Source organism: Rissa tridactyla, chromosome 2 (assembly GCF_028500815.1).
Source record: "Rissa tridactyla isolate bRisTri1 chromosome 2, bRisTri1.patW.cur.20221130, whole genome shotgun sequence".
In the NCBI taxonomy this organism is placed as follows: domain Eukaryota; kingdom Metazoa; phylum Chordata; class Aves; order Charadriiformes; family Laridae; genus Rissa; species Rissa tridactyla.
In genome coordinates, this window is record NC_071467.1 from 162,680,465 (window position 1) to 162,699,796 (window position 19,332).

The 19,332-nt window shown below is 50.1% G+C and overlaps 1 long non-coding RNA gene across 1 annotated transcript; it reads right to left on the minus strand.

The window, feature by feature from the left end:
• Nucleotides 1–12,480: 12,480 nt before the first annotated feature.
• LOC128906252 (uncharacterized) lies at nucleotides 12,481–18,478 on the minus strand. The gene is made up of 3 exons (XR_008465106.1): nucleotides 16,568–18,478; nucleotides 14,251–16,361; nucleotides 12,481–13,010 (listed from the first exon to the last, which is right to left on the minus strand). It is a non-coding gene; the product is annotated as an uncharacterized LOC128906252 (long non-coding RNA).
• Between the last annotated feature and the right edge of the window lie 854 nt (nucleotides 18,479–19,332).

Consider the following 19,332-nt stretch of genomic DNA (forward strand, 5'->3'; position numbering starts at 1 on the left):
CAGGGCGATGGGGAGCTGGGCTGAGGGTTGCCGTCAGGATTTCTGGCTGAAACAAGGACGTAATGGAGCACTGGGGCGTGCAACCGAGCTGCCCTCCCAGGAGATAAGTAATGATAAACCAGAAAAACCCAGCGAAGCTGGCAGTGTTTGCCGTAGCCACCTTCTGCAGCGCAAAGCTGTGTCTGGGGATACGTTTGTTAAGAAAAAAGTGTATGCAAAGGGCGGCTGTAATATGCAGCTACCCCCTCTGGAAGCTGCCCCGATGCCATTGGCAGTGGGTGACCTAAGACAAACCATCTCCTCTCAGTCCCAGCTGCTCCTGCCTGGCATCTGCATGGTGCTGCTGGTGGAGGGAACGTCCCTGGCTGGAGAGAGGCGGAGGCAACACGTCTTACCCTGTTGTCACCGGTCACCTCTGCCTTTGGGGGATCCAGGACTGTGTCCAGCTGTGTTTTGAATATCTCCAAGGATGGACACTACACGACCTCTCTGGACTGCGAACCGTCCAAGTCCTTCCCTTCCTACGCATCAAGCTTCTCTTGCCATTTCCTTGGTTCTTTACATTAACCCACACAAACTGAAAATAGATATGGATCAGGTCATCAGTTAAATCAGGTGTCAGAACAGGTTTGAACCAACAGTCTCCACAGACCTAGTCATTGACCCCAAGGGACATCTAATGGGAAGAGTGCCCAAAAAACTCATGATGTTAGCTACAGCCCGGTATACCACTAATCACAAATAGCTGCAAATCAGGGCATGGGTTGAATCTGCTCATTCAGCCTGGGCGTGCCCATATCTGAGAGGAACACTTCAGAGATCTTAGTTTCATGGTTGAAGATGCAAAACTGACCCCTAGCAAGCAATTTATGTCTTAATGTCAGCAGGTCACAGTTCATAAAACCCATAACAGCCTTCACCTTTCATTTTTCATTCTTCTCATTCCATCATGCTGAGCGTCTTCCTCTGTTGCAGAGACACCATGCTTTGTGTCTCCATCCAGCCCACAGGAGATGGGGACCTGTGGCAGGACCTGCTTTTATTTCTGGTGTATTTGCCCCCCAAGCCCAGTGCTGGCCCAGCAGCGAGGGTCATACATCAGCAGCTCTGGTGGGAAGCGTTAGATAGAAGCTGGGGTGAGGACACCTGGAGACCTCAGAGGACCAGCACCAAACCCCATCGTGCTCCAGTTCCCCTTTTGCCACATGAAGTCATTAACCCCAGCACCAAGGGTTTAATTAATAGCTGCTGTGTGTCTGGGTCCTTTCAGAGCATATATCTATGCTGATGTAAACCAACCCGTTTCCATGGCTGCGGCAACACGAATTTGATCTCTGGAATGAAGCATGTCATTCCTATGCCCACAACTTTGGTAATGCACGTCAGGCTGGTGCACAGGTGATGTCTGAGCTGCCTGTCCCTACTCCTTTCCATCACCACAGTGAGAAAGTTGTGTATAATCCTTGTGAGCTTTTAAGGAGCCCATATCTGTAGAAATATATGTAAAGCAGTTTAGAATAGTCAACACCGAGGGAAAAGAATATGTTTGTCATAAACCATGGGCTCATTTAGTGCTGAGCTGTAGGCACTTTTGCTTCCTGCTAATTCTGGTCATGCCGTGGGTTATAGAGCAGAAAACATTATTTCCGAGCAGTTTAACTCAGTACTGGTGGAAAAGAGAATAGCCCGACTTTCATAACTGAAACATGATCTGAGAAGTTCCTGTTCCAGCTATTTTCTCCCATGCGCACGACCTGATGCACTCACACTCTGGTCCTAAAGCCTTGACTTGGAATTCCCAGAGCTTAAAGACCTTGTGATTTAAAGGTGGTTGTTTTTTCATGTGTACAAATGGCAGATGAGGCTGTTTTCAGTGTCCCAGTGCAAGCCTGAAGACACTGAAGACATTGTCACAGGTTAATGCTGGGGTAAATCAGAAGCTGCTGGGAGGAAGACTCTGCTGAAGTTTGGCAGCGTAATGGCCCACATCTGCCTCAGCCTTGACCACCCCACATGCCTGTGGACAAGGTTAACATTGTGCACGGGGAAACAGGCTCTGCCAAGGACGTATTTGCAAAATGACACGTTGCAAAGGTATTTCCACCCTGCTTTCGGGTATGGGACTCTGGGAGGAAGAGGGAAGGGCCAAGCCCTGCAGATGAGATAACAGGGCAGGGGCCTCACGTTTTGGAAAAGCAGGGGAAGGAGGCAAAAAAACCCCACAAGCTGCTCAAGACACCAGTGCAAAGACTCATCACTGCTTAGGTGAGGTTAAATGTCCTGACCTGTAGCAGGCAAAGCATTGCATGTATTTCTGAGAATGTTTCAGGAGAGCTTTTCTTGACCCATGACCAAAGCACGTGGCATTTTACTACACATGACTCACGTAGCCTTGCTCAGGGTCTACAAACTCATCGCTCTGCCCTACAAAATCATCATGTCCAAATGAAAATCTAGGTAGTGCCCTTTACAGGCAGATCCCCTACGGATCTGATAGAGATGATTGGGCTATAATTCACTGCTCCCTCATCTGCTGTGCTCCTGGCTATGGGGAAAAAGATGAGAAAGCAATACGTGTGTGTATATCAGCCATAGTACATGCAGGAACCTCACTTGGCTTATAACCTGCTGAAGCAAAAGACCCCGTGAGAATCTCACAGAATCACAGAATGGCAGGGGTTGGAAGGCACCTCTGGAGATCATCTAGTCCAACCCCCTACAGAGCAGGTGGCACAGGAACAGGTCCAGGTGGGTTTGGAATGTCTCCAGAGAAGGAGACTCCACCACCTCTCTGGGCAGCCTGTGCCAGGGCTCTGCCACCCTCGAAGTAAAAAAGTTTTTCCTCACGTTGAGATGGAATTTCCCGTGTTCCAGTTTGTGCCCGTTACCTCTTGTCCTGTCGCCGGGCGCCACTGAAAAGAGCCTGGCCCCATCCTCTTGACAGCTGCCCCTTAGATATTGATAAACATTGATGAGATCCCTCTCAGTCTTCCCTTTTCCAGGCTAAACAGCCCCGGGTCCCTCAGCCTTTCCTCATAACAGTACATCTCAGCCACCCGCAGCATCTAACCAGTGAGCAAGGCGGGATGACTGATATCCGTGAGGGACTGAGCACCAGCCTCAGGATTTGGCCCAGCTGCCCACAAGGGGAGTTCTGATGCGGGGAAGGGAACACGGCTTTGCTCTGTGGCGCTGGTGGGCTCGGACCGGTGGAGGTCGGGGCTCTGTGGGAAACGCTTTTGTAGGGCATTGCTCTGGGAGCACCATCTGGGCCGGCAGCACAGAGCTGCCTCTGACGGGTAGCAGCGTGCTGGTTAATGGTTAACGGCAGCAAATGGAAATGTCTTGGGACAGGGGAATGTGATGGGGCCCCGGGGTGAGGAGTGCTCCTGCGCGGCGGTGCCACGGTGCACGGCTGTGCTGCACCGATGGAGACACAACCATCCCGAGTCGTTGCATCCTCCTCCGGTGGGTGGCTCATGTCAGTCGGTGGCTCTCAGCACACAGAGACACCTTGATCCTGCAAACCAGCCCTTTCAGTGCAGCTCCTGGGCAACGCTGCGCACAGAGCTGTGCGAACGGCGGATCCCGTGGAGGCAGGGGCAGGACGGGGCCAAATCCTCTTCTCCCCATTCAGAAGAAAGGATTGGCCTCGGCAAGCCAAGGGCACAAGGGTAAATGCTGATTTGGGGCAGGAACAGTTTTGGCGAGAGCTCTAGAGATGCAGTTTGCCTTCCCGGAGCCAACAGCTTGCAGCAGGTTAAGACAGGAGCAGTTCCTCTGGCACAGGGGTTACAACATTGAGGCAGAAGAAACCTGTACCTGTTGCTCCAATTTATTGCTTGGCAATCTTAGTGCAAAACCCATTTTAAGCCAGCTATGCTGGACTGTGAACTGGGGATATGAGGCTGATGTTTCCTCAGGCTTTTGGGAAAATACTCCCCTGCAAAAGAAAAGGAGAGAGGAGTCAGAGATGATGACACCTTGTAGCATCACAGCAAGGTCTGCCAGGGCTTCTGGCCAGTCTTGAACCCCTCTTCGACATCCTAAAATGTCTATGTCCTGTCCTTGAAGGTGGGAGATACAACTCTTAAGTCTCTGTTAGCAAGGAGAAATACCTCAGTGACTATAACTGCACTGACTACAATGATGGGATATAACAACACTGATGGAAACGGCCATACCATGCCAGACCTCTCTTGGTCTTTCTGCATGCGCTCTGGCTGCTACCAAAGGCTTTGCAGAGTGATATACTGCAGCGTATTTTCTTTTCAAAAAGTAAATATGGGGCGAATGTGGAGGAGAATCCTCAGGGAGGGTGTTTCTTCCAGCCTCCCGCTGGTGAAGGACTCCTGCCTTGGAGCAAAAAGAGTTGCCGTCACCTTTCGGAGGTTAATCTGCAACTGGCCGAGGTGCAGGGTGAGCCGGGGAGGTGGCAGCCTGCGGGGGCGGCTGTGTGCACTGCGGGCGTGGGTTCCTCGGCACCCTCTCCGTTTGCTCCCCCGCCCCGCCGCCAAGGATTAGCAGGTGCACTGAGAAAACAGGATAGCCGAGGCGGGACCGTGACGTGGCACGGGCAAACAGCAGCCCTGGCTGCCTTCCAGCCAGAGGAGGAATGCGGCAGAGGGGCCCCAGTTCGGATCCGGATGTATTCAGACCGTTGCTTTATCTGAGGAAACTTCCAGAAGGATCCAAGTCCCCCAGACCCATCACTGTCAAACCCTACTCCTAATGCTGATGCCAGAGTTCAGGCACTTGGTGTTCTTCGGGTTATTAGCTCACTATCTGCTAGGATGAACGAGGTTTGTGCTAGAAAAGCTTAGATTTGTTACTACTCCAGAAAATTAGCCTGCTTTTCCCGAATGCCAAAAAGCCTTAGGGAAGTACTCGGTGGCAATGAAGACTCATCAGGACTTGACCCTTCAGGTAAAGAGATGGAGAGTCTGATGGGGTGAGCTTTAAGGCAACGTGGTGGACTTCGCCAAGTCTAACCACTTACCGGAGGACAAAACTATTGTGTTCCCTTTCCTGAGTGTTTTTCCCATTTTTTACATAAGCCACGACCCGCTGAGCTGAGGATCCAGACAGTCAGCTGCTGATTACTGTTATTAAATTACAATCTTCTTCGGGAGATCTTAAATCCTGATTCAGCCCCTTGCAAAGCAAATGTAGATGACTTACAGACTCAGTCCCAGGGTAAGGCATTGTGGGAGCCTTGCACCGAGATCTTTCCCTGTCCCACGTCTGACTTGAGATGGTAGCAGGGGTTATCAGTTGCCGTTATAGGGATGATACCAGAGGGAGGGAGCAGCGATAGATATGGATAAGGTTTCCCAACCAGTATCACTGCGGGAACTGGGAAGAAAAGACAAAAACAAACCCAGGTCATCCAAGCACCATCCCAGCAACTTGGTAACGAAGGCCAGCCTCCCCCTGAGCACCCTGTTGCCATCCTGTCCTCAGCCCTCAGCCACGGTAGGGAGCAGATGTTCCCCCTAGGCAGAGCAGCACGTCTACCTTGAAGAGGAAGACAATGAGGAGAGGAAGACAAAAAGCAGAGAGGGATCAGTAAAAACAAACATCCCCACAAACGGGGTGGTTTTGCAAACTGCGCTACGGATAGTTTAGGAGTTGCACAAAACCTCAGGGGCTCTCTCTCTCTCTCTCAGCCCTAATGAAAACCTTATGAAACCCAGCGAATTCCAGCACGCTTTGGTCAGGGTCATCAAGCAGAGCCTCTGCGATTTCCAGCATCAGCTGAATCCAGCAGAAAGGAGACATTTGGCAGCACAGGCTGCGCGGGCAGGGGAGGCTCAGCCGCGCCAGCACTGGTTAATGGGTGTATGAGCCTGGCAAAGGTTGTCCCACAGCAGCCCGTGGGCAATGGAGTAACTCACTCGTGCCAAGGTGGTGACCCCCCCTGAGGTCCAGGCTCCTTGGGACTGACTGTCCTTTCATGGGAATCACACCATGAGCAAAGCGAGATGAGGGATTAATGTCCTGTTTTGATGCTGGAGCTCAAGCGGAGGGAGGTTATTTATGCTTTTTTGGCCAAGATTACATGGAACGTCCGCGCATGAACCAGAAAGTCAACTCAGGTCCCCAGCAGCTCACCCCCATTCTACAGGAGATGTGACCCAGGTTTGTCTCCTGTGGGCACAAGGCTGTTCCTTTAGCACCCGGTGAAACCAACTGGTCCCAATGGATTTAGTGGGAGTTAAAGTCACTGGATGCTGAAAGGTGTAGTTGCAGGACACGCTGGCTTCAGTGACAAAGGCTGCTGGAGCTCTCACCCTCGCTATTTATTTATTTTTAGCATTCAGGCAGACCAGCAGCTTTCACAACTGTGGGAAACCTGATTGCTCAGGCTGGTGACCATACCTGAGTGCTCACAGAATAACTCCATCCTCCTTTGCAAACTTAATTTTTAACCCATCTCGTTTCAGTGACCCGGCAGCACGTCTGACTACACAAAGTCGCTCTGCTGAGGGCTGGGGTGGAGGATGAAATCCTGAAGCCCTGCCCTGCTGCCACCACACACGAGCCTCTCCCCCCAAAATTCGTGTCACAGAAGCTGCCAGGCTGTGGTGCCCAGATGTGGAAAGTGTGGAGGACGTCCATGCACCAGGTCAGATGGGAACTGTGTCCTGGGAGAGGATCTGGATTCTTCTCAGGGACTTTGGGGTTTGTTCCCCAAGTCTTTGCCTGAAAAAGAGCAAAAATTTCCCCAGGACAGACAGGTAGTCTGGTAGCTGAGATGAGTTTACCAATGCCTGTTGTTCGCACCTGCTAAACAGAGCTAACGAATTTCAAATTTTAGGAGGTGAAGGGGTGTGAGGACAAATCACGCAAGCTGCTGAGCCCGGGGACCTGCAGGCAGAGCCAGGATCGTGCCCGCAGGACTCAGGGTACAGCAGGTAGCCAGGGCTGGGGCCGGCCTGGCGGCGAGCTATTGTTTGCAGGAATGCAGCCCTGCCTGTGCCAACCAGGAAGGAGCAAGAAAAATCAATCGCCTTAAAGGCTGAGAAGTTGTCGTCCTGCTAAATGCTGCCCCTCCCTGTTTTTCAGGATCCCCAAAGGGTGCAAAGCAGCATCTGTGCCTGACGTGGGCGCTTGGTCCATTACCCCCACCCGTCAGACCCGCTGCCAAGAGCAGAAGGGCACCGATACTCATCGCCACCTTGGGTCAGCTGATGATGGAAGATCAGGCACTTCGCTGGGTGCTGTATGTGCTTCCTCACGTGGTCTTCAGCCTTCTGCATGTCATCTCCACCTACTTCTAGACCAGCCCAAGGATCACATGTAGGAGGTGGCATGGAGGGTGGGATGGCTCGGGCTGGGTTAACTGGGACCCACAGAGCTTCTCTGAGGTGGGAAGATGAAGGACTATTTGAGGGAAACAACTTTTTTGTTGTTGTTGTTGTTGTTATCACAGATATTTCAATGATTAAAGAATTCATGCAGCCACTTTTTTAGGCAACATCACAGTCTAAAGAGCTAAGTCGCCTTATCAGAAATGATTTTGAGAAAGTCAAAGCCAGAGCTGAAACCCAGCTGTCTTGTACCCCCTGTATTACCCACTGTCCCGTACATCACTAGCGTGTTGCATTTAGACCTAAAAAGCCAGCTATGGGTGCTGGCTTGGGTGCCAACAAGCAATGGTGTCCTCCAGCTGCCATCAAGCATTCCTCACCATGAGAGGCCGGTGAGGAACAGTGGTGCTCCCCAAAACCCTCTCATTTTCAGGAAAAATGTCACCCTGAGGCTGATACACCCAATTCCTCTCAAGAGCCTTTTTGGTGCGAACACCGACACTGCCCACCGTCAATGGGTTGGAGCAATGACACTGGCGAGGAGCTCCCGTGAGCCGAGAGCCTTTTCCCGGGCAGTTCTGGTTACTGTGTTTGAACACCAAACAAGAATCACACAATCAGAATCATAGAATCAATGTGTTGGGTTGGAAGGGACCTCTAAAGGTCATCTAGTCCAACCCCCCTGCAGTAAGCAGGGACATATTCAACTAGAGCAGAAACCCGTGTTATTTCTGTGTGGGACAGGACTTTTTCTAATACAAGCAAGAAGTCATGCTTGGGGCACCCTTGTGCTGTTCCCCAACAGAATTTGGCCAGTTTAGTGTTTCTCCTTACTATGATTCCTGGCTTTTCCGAACAGCAGCACTTGCATAAAGAGCCCATCCTGCAAAGGGCACTATTATCTTAGCGTTTTTTAGCATGAAGGGAAAGCATCAGAAGTCACAGTGCTACACCCAGGGGCTTGGCTTATTTGGATTAAACATATTATCCAACAGAGCGAATGGACAACAGCTTTGCCTGTAGGCATCCGCACAACGCAAGGAGCAATTCCACTTCGTACCAAAACTGCTCGGAGACAGACGATAACGAGATGGCAGGGTCATCGTGCATTGCCGTGCGCTCACACGTGGGCTTTCTGGTCATGTTTGCGGGGGTTTTGTCTCGCCCAGAGCCAGAAGCATCGCTCCCTTTGCAAACAGGGGGGAGGAGGAGGGTGATACTGAGACTCACCAGCCCTGGGAGGAGGAAAGGGCAGGGCACTCGCACCCCGAGCAGGAACCGAGTCCTGGCTCTGGGGGCGGATCTGCTGCACCCGCCTTCGGTTTTAGGATGTTTCCTCTCCCGAGCGAAGATTTGGATGAGACCACGACTTGAGGATCTGGATGAGACCGGGACTCCTCTTTGCTCAAAGATTTACTGGGGAGGACTTTTCCAGACCACATTCCTTCCACACAGAAATCCAGCTCCAGAAGAGTGTTTTGGGGGAGGACCGCAAAGGATGCCTCCAGGGTTGCATTCCTGGGCTGGTGGATGAATCATTTTCCAGACCCACAAGGGAAAAGCCCATCTTTAAGGCAATGAAGAAGGCCAGGAACCGGGAGGGGATTAGAACAGGATGGACTGGTTTCCAAGTTTCAGGCGGTGGGAGTGGAGGAGAGCAGTTAGCACCGAGCAATGTGCGTGTTTGCACCTCTCTGCTGGTGGTGGCAGCTGCTGTCCTTGCCTGGTCCTTGCCCTCCCTGGGGAGGCCACCTGCAGCACGGGGACTTTGCTCCCATCACCCGCCTGGGGAGGAAAGGACCTGCCACTTTAACGGGACTGCACTTTGCACGTAGGAATTGCATGGTCCAGGGTTGCTTTTTTACATGAACAACTCACAATCTAGAGTTTTCACAGGAACATTTTCCACTTTACCCAGAAAGTGATGATTATTCAATAAAAACCCACACCCCAGCTCTCAGCCACTTCAGCCAAATGCTTCAAACCTCCGATGATGCAGGCTTGAAGCTATTTCCTTCCATCCCCTTTCTCCTCTCCTAAACCAGCCTTCCCAGCAGGATTATGCTTCCCAAAGATGCCTCTAACGGTCCTTCACTGGGGTGCTTTGCATCTCAAGCTCCCCAAAAGCAAAGCAGCAGCAGGTCAGTGTCCTGCCCGGCCACTGGGAGCTTTCACAACACTTGCTTTTGAAGATGGGTCCAGATTCGTTCATGCCACAAAATCCCAGCTGCAGACGCCTGCCTACAGAAATGCCCAGTGCCTGGTGGTGCCAACGGCTCTGGGGTGGGCAAGGGAAAGAAGCATCACCTGCAGCGTGGTGATGGTGGCAGGGTGCTCAACTTCGTTTGTCCAGATGAGGGGTGTCCCCACTTACACAAGGCAAATATGAAGTGTGAAAGACCCTGAAGAGGCCACACAGCTCATGCCTGGCCATGCTTGGAGTCTGCAGACTTGTACGTGGCCGAAGTCTGGTGGCTGGATTTGTTGTTTAATACCTCCAATAAAGGGAGTTCACAGCTCCTCCGGGTATCCTGCCTCAGCGTTCATATTTGACAGGAAGGGAAGGGAAGGGAAGGGAAGGGAAGGGAAGGGAAGGGAAGGGAAGGGAAGGGAAGGGAAGGGAAGGGAAGGGAAGGGAAGGGAAAGAGAGGAGAGGAGAGGAGAGGAGAGGAGAGGAGAGGAGAGGAGAGGAGAGGAGAGGAGAGGAGAGGAGAGGAGAGGAGAGGAGAGAAGGGAAGAGAAGAGAAGAGAAGAGAAGAGATTTCAGTTGGAAGGGATCCACAATGATCATCTTGTCCAATCACATCATGTGCCCTTAAGCTAGGAGGTAGCTGCATGGTAGTCATGATACATTGTTGAAATCATTTCGTTGTTGAAAATTAAGCTGCCTTCCAGACACGACACGAATCTGACAGCCTGCTGAAAACCAGGCATTTATCCTGACAGCAACCTTCTCTCTCTCTTCGAGAAGGACCTCCCTGTGCGTGGCTTTCCTACGCGCCATGCTTTCCATACTCTCCCTTCTGTGGCTCTGCCAGCCCACTTTATCTACAATTTCTGCCATAGAGCACATTGGCACTGACCACAGCTCCCATCAAAGTCTCTCTGGCATCCAGTAGAGCAGCAGCAATTATTTCCCAGATTTTACATAACTCTCCTTTTGAATACATTCCTCGAATGAGAGTTGGTTTTTTTTTTTTGGTGTTTTTTTTTTTTTTTGGCATTTTTTTTTTTTTTTGGCAAGGGTTTGTTTTTATAAAGTTGTGGTTGTTTTTTCTTCCGAAGCATGGCATAAGTGATCCAGACCTTGTCATCCACCGCGTCTCCTCACTCTCTTTCTGCGGCACGGCTCCCTACCATGCAGTCTGGTCTCTACTCATGTACTTGATCTGCTTGGATTTATCACGCAGGGATACCTCCCTGCTCGCATCTCTAATTTTAATCATCACCGGGAAAACGCACCTCTACTCCTCATGGTGTTTGAACCACAGGTCACTTCTCCATGGCTTCAGAGACCCATCATCTGCACTGCTTCCTTGGTTTGGCTGGGAGATCATCAGTCAGGTGGGACTGTACCCACAGCCCCACTGACAACAACGTAATTTTGCATGGAGTTTCCCTAAAATAACGGCGGTGTTTAAAATAGTGCCTCTCTTGTCTTCCTCTAGCATGATAATTCGATTTGCTCAAGGCAGTAACCAAAACCATGCGGGAAAGTGTTCTCCCTGTGGGAAACTGCATTAGGAAATGATCTTTGGAAAGCCCCACCGAGCTTAAGTAGATAACTTTGAGACAGGGGGGTTTAGTTCTTTCCACGGGGCTTTGGGCATGACTAAAGCAATTTTTGCCCAAATTTCCTGTAAGCAATGCGCTTCGGATCAGGCTGGGGGAGCTGCAGGATGAACAAAGCCATGTTACGTACCTCTGGACAGGCAACTAATGGAGACAAACATTGGTAACAGCAGGAAAAACATCGACCTCAAGAGGATACAACGTTTTGGCCATTGACACCCAATGGCTTGGGCTGACCTGTGATGAGGGAGACTCCTCCCACGCCTGTTTTTCCCAGCAAAAAGCATCTGACGTCATTTTTCCCAATCCTGCACGTTTTCCAACTCAGAGAGCTAGCGTTTTGTTGAAGTGCTTTGAAGTTGCTGCCTCTGCTGTAGATCTGAAAGGAGCTCTGGTACCTGAGAGCTTGGGCTTCCCATCCTCCCATCTACCTTAGCCCCATCAAGCCATTCTCCCCTCCCACCTTGCCCCCGTGCAGTTTTAAAGAGAGCATCAGGATAAGCTCCGAGCAGACATTTAGGAAAACAGGACGGTGCCTTCGCACAATTTATAGGCTTGGATTGGGACCGTTTAGAAATTGGCATCTCTCTCCACTTCTTTTCCTTGAATAGTGGTTTAGGCCAGCTACATGTTAAAATTTAACGTTTGGAGGGCAAGCAGGGCTCCCCGGGACTGCAGCAGCCCTTGTTTTCCCATATCTGTGTTTCTTTCATTACAGTAGTGTAGCTTATTTATAACAGCCCTTAGATCAGGCTGTTAGAAGATAAAATTAATTAGGCCATAGCTGCAGCTCATTTAAGGCAAAAATGGGTAATAATAATCACAGAACTGTTTTGAACTTTGAAAACGCTATTAAAAAAATGTGACATTTTTTCATTGCTCTACAGCCGGCCATAAAACAGGAGAGGTGAGCGGGAAGTTCATAGGAATTGACAACTCTGTGGTTTGTTTTGCTAAAAGACTGGCGTTTAAAAAAGCAACTCGGAGCACTTCCACCCAGCTCTAATTGCCGTCGTTAGGGAAGAACCAGCTCTCCAGAGCAGGGAGTGCAGCACTGGGACGACACAGCACAGAAAACCCTGCTCGGCGCCACACCTTTCCTGGCTGGGTTTCCCTGCAGTGCCACGGCAGGCGGGATCTCTTCGCCTACAGAGAAACCTCTGACTTCCCAGCATGAAGTTAGGAGTTTCTAGGAGCAAACACGCGTCCCTCCTCCACCAGAACGACCCGCTAGCGCTCACCACGCACTTGTTAGTCCTCTCCTCTCGCCGGAGAGATGCTTCCCCACAGCAAGTTTCACCTTAACTACCATATTGAATCAAGACAATTTCCTAAGCCATAGCCAGTGCTCAACCATGACCTGAGTTTACTCCAGACGCTGCACTGCCGCTCCAGATTGCCAACTTCTGCTGAAAATAATTCATCAAGAGAAGAGCAATACCCGACCACGAGGCAAGAGAGGGGCCACCTCGAGGTGATGTGCTGCATCTGGAGTCGATGCCTGCGGGGAAGCAGAGACAGGAGATGGTTTGTGGTTTTATACCAGGGTGCAAAGAATTTATTTTCATCAGCGAACACAAATCGTCCAAGCACTTGGCTGGGTGAGCACAGCCTGGGTGACTCAGATCCAAACCAAAGCTGATGCAATGGCAGGATATAGACACAAGCAAGATTAGGCTTTTAAGACTACTCTTCCCTCTTCAGTCCTTCAGCATTAGCAAGGCAAAGGCCACTGCATTGGATGTGGTTTCTTGTAGCCAGTCTGGCCCCACACCACAGCAAACATTGCGGGGGCTGGAGAGGTGTGCCGCAGAGTCGAGAGGGTGATGATCTCCTATGGAGATGGAGAAGGGTTGGAGGTGTCCTTCCTCCCCCAGCCAGGGTGAGGTGGTTTGGGCTGCAAGCCTGTATGGACCAGTAAATCATAGAATGGTTTGGGTTAGAAGGGACCTTAAAGACCATCTAGTTCCAACCTCCCTGCCATGGGCAGGGACACCTCCCACTAGACCAGGTTGCTCAAAGCCCCGTCCAGCCTGGCCTTGGACACCTCCAGGGATGGGGCATCAAATCAAACATGCCTCAGTCCAGTAAAAACTGACAGTATTTCATCACCAACAGCCCATGTAGCTGTGAGTACCTGGGTGGTGAACACGTGGGCTCACAAGGTACTTGGAGGAACAACGTTGTGAACCACGGAGTGAAACACACAGGACCCAGAGCCAACGTCCAAGCTCTGCCACAGGTCACTTATGTGATCTGGGATGGCCTCTCCTTTTCCTTCCTACACCTCCACTTCCCATCTGTAAAACGGGTACATGTCCCCTCAATGGAGCACTCCCCCTTCTGCCACCATGTTTCTTACAAAGCTGCTGAGGATCATGAAGCGGTGACTACTTTCTTCTGCTCGGAAGGCAGAGACACCTATAAACCACTTTGATTTCTCATCCCACCGACCATCTCGGCAGCTAACCGGTGTTTCGCTTTGCCTCTGGGTTAAGTTTCATCAGATCCTGAACCTCTTCACTTGCTGGAGCGCTTCTATACATTTATCAAACCACTCGTCTCACTGGAGGATGAGCTGCCATTCTCTTTAATTACAGAGGTTCATCATGATCTGATTTCTGCTTCGCTAATATCAAGCAATAGTTCTCGGGGGATATCTGCTCTAAAGCTGAAAAAGATATTAGGGAAGGGCACCTGCTATTATAACTAATTAGTCACTCTGCTCCAACACTTCTGTCTCCAGGATGGAGCTGATACTCGTTTTGGTGGTGAGATCCCTAAAAATGCGTGAGAGCATACGGAAGTGGTGACTCTGCAACCCAGCCCGTCAGAGAACACATAAATTCAGTGTTTAAAAAACATACCAAGAAAGCATCAGAGCTGACAACCTGGTTACAAAGAAGTTAAAAGACGAGCTTGATTTTTCTGAAAAGCTGAAATTTAGAAAATCTAAAGCAGCCAGAAAAACCGGTTCCCTTTGCTGCCTGTAGATGACTCACCACAGGCAGATGAAAAGCGTTTCTCCCCGGCTCCCAAGGCATGGATTTTCAGGAGAGCCAGAGTGACACAGAATCAAATGAGACAAGGCTACAGCCTTTACAGAAGATATAAGAAAATATATTATTTGTGAATTGTTTTTTACCCCATAGACAATGGGAACTCAGACAATTTCCTTCCTTTCCATCGGAGTGAAGGCGAGAAGCGCCTGTACCCCAACAGCATCCAAGCAACTGAAACGATTCAAGGAGAAACAGGTTCTTGGAGAGATCGGAGCCGCATTTAACGTCAAGTCATTCTCTGGAGCCTGACCTTTTCCCTGGCGTTTGGTATTGACTGGAAAGGTTGGGAGATGCCTCGCAAGGAATTTCTCTCCTTTTAATTTATATTCTCCATATTGGCTGGGTTGCCTTGATGAAGTTGCACCTTCCTTCTGCAACTCATGGGGAACACAGAATCACAGATAATATGGTTTTTGGTGCGCAGAGGACATCACTGCTTTGCCAGCAGAGATGCAGGCATTATCGGCAGGAGCATCCCCTCACCTCCGGCACCCCAGGGCCCTGTGCTGCTGGAGGCTGCCCATGGCGGCAAAGATGTCACCTAGAAAAGACAGGAATTTGGCCCAGGCATGTATCCCACCCTGGGATTTAATTTTTCAAGGCAGCTTCCCCCTCAGCACGGGAAGGCAGGAAAACCTGCTTATTTAAATCCACAAGAATGACCTTTTCTGCTCTTTGCAGGGGCATCGATTAACAAACACACCGATTCGAGGCTAGAGCTGTGTCTTGTCGAAATATTCAAACAGCTCTACGGGGATGAATGAACCTTCACGTTAAACACAAGCGATTCACCCTGCGGTGCACCGTGTTCCCCAGTGAAGCCAGACGGGGTTCGCTTCTCCTGTACGCACCTGGAAACACCCATCGGCACCTCTTGGCACCACGTTGTCTATTCGGTGATGCTCAGCTTCCCTTTTAGTAACACCGTTTCTCGAAATCAAACAACAATACATGCAAAATAATATTCTAAGAAGAGCAGCTTTGCTCCCCAGAGTTGACAAGGAGCAGGATGGAAAGGGTTTAGTGTGAACTTCCAATCCAGATGTTTTGCACTTGGAGAAGTAAAACAACCAACACTCAGGGAAATCTGTTCCTTCTTCTAAAAGAAGAAGGAACAACCAAGCCAGAAGTGAGCAGCGTGTCCAAGGTTATCTGGAAGGCTTGTAGCAGAGCTGGGGTGATACCCCCCATCAGATGAATCCTCATCTGCTGCTGAAGCCGCAGAGCTCTCCTCCTTCACCAGCAGAGGTGGCCACCCCATTCCTGGGGACAGCCCAGTTGAGAGGTGGAAGAAGACACATGGGAATCATAAAATCACAGAACAGCCCAGGTTGGAAGGGACCTCAAAAGATCATCTGGTCCAACCTTTCATGGGAAGGGGAACCTAGATGAGGTTATCCAGCGCCCTGTTCAATGTCATCTCGAAAACCTCCAGCGATGGTGACCCTACCACGGAGTTGTTGGAGGGGACCTTGTTCCAGTGATTGACTGTTCTCACTGTAAAAAATGTCTTTCTTATGTCAAAGTAAAACTGCTCCCAGTGCAACTTGTACCTGTTGCCCCATGTCTTCTCCATGATTCCTTATGAAGAGAGCGTATCTGTCCTCTTTGTGGCCACCTTCTAAGGACTGGAATACTATGATGAGGTCCACTCTGAGCCTTGCCTTCTCCAGGGAGGAAAGACCCAACTCCTTCAGCCTTCCCTCATAAGGCAGGTTCTCCAGGTTCTTCCAGGTGGGAAGGAGCAGGCAACTGAAAATGCAAAGGGAGCAGAAAGCCAGAGAGATGGGCTGCAAGGGGGGCTTACCAGTTGCAAAACCACCTTCTTGCAGCAAACACGAGTCTTTGGCAGGTGAAACCAGACGCTACACCAACGGGGAGACACAGCCCTGCAAGCGTGGCCCATTCCCGGGCAGATGCTGCCTTTCTGGCCTGGCCTTGAACCGTCCCCTGGCCCGGCCACTGTCCCCCCTCGCCCCCGCGCTGGCTCGGGTCTCGGCCACACCGTGAGCATCCGCACTGGTGCTGGCGGGGAAGCGGAAGAGGCGCAGGGAGCGATGCCTTGTTACACACCTGCCAGCTTGGCATTGGGTTGCTTTCTTCTTTTTTCCTCCCCCCTCCTGGAGACACAACATTTGTCCACAGTCCCAGTGACGTACTTCAGCCAAATGCCAAACAGTTTAAAATGACGTTGCTTTAAAAATAAAAGGAAAAGGTTAGCAGCGAAGCTTTGGGAGGAAAAAAGATTTACCAATACCAGGGAAGGTGTAACATCGTTTGGAACTCAACTATGGGAGAAACGGTGATTTCCCTCTTTGTTTTTCATGCACTGATCATACGATTCCGTGTTTTAATAGAAGAAGAAATTAATCAGTAACTAAAATTAACACCAATACTCACCTCTCCTGTGTTCAGTTGTGGAGACACCAGTTCCTTTTGCACAGGAAACCGAGTGTTCATTGGGCAAATGAAGACTGGAATGAAATTGCCTCTGAAATACTAAGAGGGATTTTTAACTGCAGGAAGACGTTATCTGTTGGTGGACCTGTGGAGTGCAGCCCTGGCAGGAGATTCATCTGCCAAAGCTGTGGTGATGCTTTTACTTGAGATAAGGTCTTTTAAATTTCCTTTACGGCGCCTTTAAAAGCCAACGCTGCACAGCTGCACCATCTCGTGGTGCGACCAAGCCCTGCACAGCCCAAGCCTTTAAAACCCTCTTTGTTTTCCTAAAGACTTTGGCCATGGATGCGTAAAAGCCAAGTGCACCCATGGCCAGACCATGCTGCAGCTCGGCCCACCCCAGTCCAGTGCTGCAAAATCATAGAATCATTTATGTTGGAAAAGACCCTTGGGATCATCGAGTCCAACCATCAACTCCACTCTACAAAGTTCTCCCCTACACCACATCCCCCAACACCACATCTAAATGACTCTTAAACACATCCAGGGATGGTGACTCCACCACCTCCCTGGGCAGCCTATTCCAGTGTCTGACCACTCTTTCTGTGAAGAATTTTTTCCTAATGTCCGGCCTAAACCTACCCTGCTGCAGCTTGAACCCATTCCCTCTTGTTCTATCGCTAATTACCTGTGAGAAGAGAGCAGCCCCAACCTCTCTACAGTATCCTTCCAAGTAGTTGTAGAGAGTGATTAGATCACCCCGGACCTCCCCCAGCTCCCATCCTCTCTGTCTCCTCATCCTCCTCTCTGGGATGCAACAGCCCAACTGTTTTCCGACCGCGACCATCATCATCCCAAATATTTGCTCACATCCCTCCAGTTATTATTTCGAGATCTATTCAGCCGAGTAGGGACCAGGGCTGGTGAGCTATTGATTCATCTGAACCTGCCTTAACTGCATGGCTAAGATGCGTTATGGAGGATTCAGATGAGATCAAGACTCTACGTATCATTTAGAGAAAATATCAAAAGGAAGATTAAGGATGACAGAGCTACATACCCCCGTGGTGCAGAACCGAAGACAGGACCTCGAATGCTCGGTCTTAGCCCTACTCTTACGCAGCACGCGGCCCCACTAAAGTAGAAATGGGCTCGGGTCTCGACAAATACCTTCCTCTCAACAAAATGGCCCAAGACACCAGGTATTATGGCCAAAACTTTCAGGTGCCTAAAAACACGCATAGACTTTACATTTATCTCTGGTTCTCAGCCTCTCATGGTATGACATTTGGTGACCAGATCATTAGGTAGAGATTAGAAAAAAATCCTAAAAACATTCACAAAAGGATTTTCCTATTAAAAACACACATGAAAATATGTCAGACTTCCATATTGCTGTGGGCTAATCTTCCCACACATGCTTCATTTGCACCAAACTTCTTCAGCACGATACTTACTCACATGCTACCATCTGACTTAACTCGGGGACATGTGCCAGGTGAAACACAGCTTCACACGGTCACCTTGAACCAAGTCAACTCAAGCAAAAGGCAGCTCTCCCAGTTCCCTCCAGTTTGCTTAGGGTATAAATGCCGTTTGACTGTAGACTGGTCGTCACTGGTTAACTCAAGACCCAGTATCAGGTTGCCTGCTTGAAGGCACCACCGATGGATGTGTTCACGAGAGGCATTGCCAAGCGCTGGAGTGACGATGCCACCGTAGCCTGGAAGAAAACGGGGTGACTTGGCTCCAGATCCACACTCGGGCCGCCCCTGACCTGTGCAACCCCAGAGCAGGCAGGTGAGGGACCAACCTTCTGCTTCTCGGGGTGCCCTTCAACGCAATACGAGGGATGCTGCATGCAACGCAAATGAGTTGTAGAGGAAGCCCCACCAGTCCACACCAGTTGGTTTCTCCTAGCACCTTCTTCCCTCCCCCCCCGCCCAGAATCCAGGATTTGCTTCTTTCTCATCTCCAGCTTACGTACAGGCTTTGATAGCAGCGAGATTGTTCAATTCAGATCTCAGCAGGTTAACGAAAGACAAGAGGAACTGAACCTGCCTGCCAAATACGCTGCTGGAGGAAGAAGCCCTTGATGTTTAGCACTCAAGGCTTTAATCTTTATTAAAGCCCATCAAGTCTAAAGAATTGGGACAGGAACGAAACAAGAACTTTCTGCCCTAATTCTATCAAGTCTTTGTTTCCCCCTCCCCTTCCCCCCGATATTTCCCCCAAGGAGAAGGGAATGCAAAGGGGAGAAGGGGATTTCTGGAGGCGGACCTCAACTATATGCATTATCAGACATGGAGAGAATGAAAAAAATAACAGAGATAGTTTATTGTCAAACATAATCAAAGCATGAAAAAAAAAAAATCATCACAAAGTTACACTGTAAAGAAATTTGGTTTTAATCACAAAAGCTCATTAAAATCTGATAAAGAAAACAACCCATTGTCAAGCCAGTAACTCCTCCAACAACCCTCAGACTCTTCAAGCGCAACGTTTATTGAAATGCTGGGAACTCACAGGTGGTGTACATGGCGTTTGTACCAACAACGCAGTCAGCCCTCATTCTCTAGAAGAAGAGTGGATCTCAGAGGGGGTGACAGGTTTCTGGCTTAACGGTGACTCCTCCATTCGCCTTCAAGTAGCAACAGCCTTCTCCTGGCTGGAGTCCAGCCCGCGACGATGGCCGAGGCTGACGGGGACCAGCTGCATTCCATTTCTTTGTCCAGCGTTTTCCTGCAATTTACATCCCGATCGAA